This window comes from Periplaneta americana, chromosome 4 (genome assembly GCF_040183065.1).
Source record: "Periplaneta americana isolate PAMFEO1 chromosome 4, P.americana_PAMFEO1_priV1, whole genome shotgun sequence".
In the NCBI taxonomy this organism is placed as follows: domain Eukaryota; kingdom Metazoa; phylum Arthropoda; class Insecta; order Blattodea; family Blattidae; genus Periplaneta; species Periplaneta americana.
Window position 1 is genome coordinate 89796916 of NC_091120.1, and position 2635 is coordinate 89799550.

At 36.6% G+C, this 2635-nt stretch overlaps 1 non-coding gene across 1 annotated transcript; it reads right to left on the reverse strand.

The window, feature by feature from the left end:
• Positions 1–1525: 1525 nt before the first annotated feature.
• Positions 1526–1598, reverse strand: TRNAK-UUU (transfer RNA lysine (anticodon UUU)). Its single transcript has one exon. It is a non-coding gene; the product is annotated as a tRNA-Lys (tRNA).
• Positions 1599–2635: the final 1037 nt, after the last annotated feature.

The window sequence follows — 2635 nt, forward strand, 5'->3', positions numbered from 1 at the left end:
CAGATCTATTCATTTAGTTATAATATTTAATATACTGAAAAATAAGCTTTATTTATTTCTACACTAATTGGATATTTATGCTTTCTTTTGCTGTCATGCCACACATATCGAGAGAATTATAAAAACTTGCACGTTTCAGGGACCCCCCTCTCAATTTACGATCGAGCAAGACAATCTGCTGTAATTGGTGGCAGTGAAATCTAACACGGAACAACATTAAAGTGATTAGGCAGCTTGCGAAGTGAAGCGCACGTAACTGTACCGGCCCGCTGCCTAGAGACCCACTTCCTGCCGCTCACTGACTCACCAAAAAAAAACTAACCACTTCGAGAATAATAAAACATTTCTCGGCAGGCGCCTCCTTTCTGAGGGGAATTTTCCTATTGTTTAAGGCTAGCATTCATGATCTGGCATGGAAATCAAGTGACAACAAAATTGCAGACGAGAACCGGCTTTCTTTTTTAATCGTATGTTGACAGGCATATTATTAATAATTCACATAATCAATTTTAATAGTATAACTTCATAGTAACTTTATATTGGTATACTCAAACAGTTCCCTATGGCTCCTTTGTTCTAATAAGAGTTTCAGTGAGAAACGTAATTTTTCCATAGCTGTGATTGTGCTTTAGATGGATATGTTTGCATTGGTTAGCGGGGCTAGCCTATTAAAGTATGTGAATTACTGTCTTTATATTTAATACTAATTCTGGAATAGAAAATAAATTATGAATTACCAATTAGAGGTCACTAGCGAGCAACATATCATATTCGCATTCGTGATTCTGCCAAAAATCTACGGCCGCGGTTCCCCAAGGAATTTCATCACACAGTTTTAAACTTTTTTTTCGTTTTGACGTGAATATGTCTTTAAAATCAGACCGATATATGGGATACTAGGCCGGAAACGGCGATATAACGATGTAACGTTTCCAGGGTGATCCATTCCGACACCATAACTTCGCGATTAATAACACGATTGAAATAAATGTGGTCTCGTTCTATCGGGTATACTACTACGATGCCAGCATGAACATGGTGAGGCGACCTGCGGCGACTTGCAGCCATTTTGGGTGTAAGCGAAAATTTCAGGGCAGTAGGCCTATATTTTCGCGACTCAGACATGTTAGCGGCCTGGTTTGGTGTCAAACGCAAGATTTCGTCTAGATCTGTCGATACGAATTCACGTAAAATCTAGAACACAGCCACATTCATTTTTTAAATATGTTTTTAAGGACAGGACGTATGAAAACACTATTTTCTTGTTTTTGTACCTGTAAATGATTTAAATGGCTATAAAAATAACGAGAGGTCTTGGAAATTAAGATTAAAATATTACTTTGAACGTAAAAAAAAAGCTAAGATTCTGAGATATATGCAGTATGTATGTATGTATGTATGTAACGATGTATTTCTTCGTTTGGTGAAATTTTGTTTAAGCTTCGATTAATTTTCTCAATGTAATTCTGAAAAATGCAAACTCATTTCCAACTGTTTGTCTATGTTTCCTGTAGTATAAAAAACTCGCCCGAACAGGGACTCGAACCCTGGACCCTTAGGTTAAAAGCCTAATGCTCTACCGACTGAGCTATCCGGGCTCACATATCTTTTACTGCTATATATCTAGTGTTCAGGTTAAGTGTATGTCAGAATACCACCAATGTCTATATTTGCTTTGTCAAGGAGACTGCTTGTTCTAGTGGACTGACCTGACTGACTGAAAGAAAGATAAATAAAAATTACAACAGTCATTACATTACATCTTCGTAAATATAGACCTATCATATTGGTATATTTTCAAGGCTTCCAGGCTCATTCCTAATCATTTAGGATTGTGAAATGACATAATATACGTGAAGGCAAATGCTGGGTTGCTACCTAATTTCTCACTTGATTTCAGTCTACGAAACTATAAAACTGAAACTACGCCATCTCATTATTGTTAATTGTGTCATCAGTGCGTTCAAAGGACGGCTCATGTCCCAGCTCCAAATCTCTAAAACGTGAGGCCGGAGAATAGAGGCCAAAAAGCAGTGATGAATACAAAAATGAAGATATAAACATTTCCTCACTTTCAATTGTTCATTAAGAAATGTTACACGTGCCATGCAAATTGTAAGTGAATATCTTCAATGTTGCTAAGATTATTGCATTTCAAAGGTTAAAAAATGTAGAAAATTTTCTTCTGCAGAAATGAGAGAAGAAATTTCTGCAGTTTTATGTCCCGAAAGCACGCATTAGCACTTAAAAATAATAACAACAAGTCATCTGCTTGGCGTCATGATGCTATTTTCTTTAATTACATTTACGTAGATAAGTAATGTTTTGGTAAAAATAAAAAAAAAACAATTTTGTCAAATTCTGATATTTTATAGGAGTCCTATCCCTTAACGATGCCTATCAACTACTAGATTATACAGTGCCTATGGAATTGGTGACAGTAAGACAGTATTTAGCGAGATGAGTTCAAGAATTCGCCAAATAATTACCTGACAATCGCCTTACATTTGAGAAACTTAGGAAAAAACACAACTAAGTAATAGCCTAAGCGGATAACGAACCCACGTCCAAAGTCCGGATCTGTAGGCAAACACGTTCACAATCTACGCTACGTGCCGGTGGCTATCAATCTGTG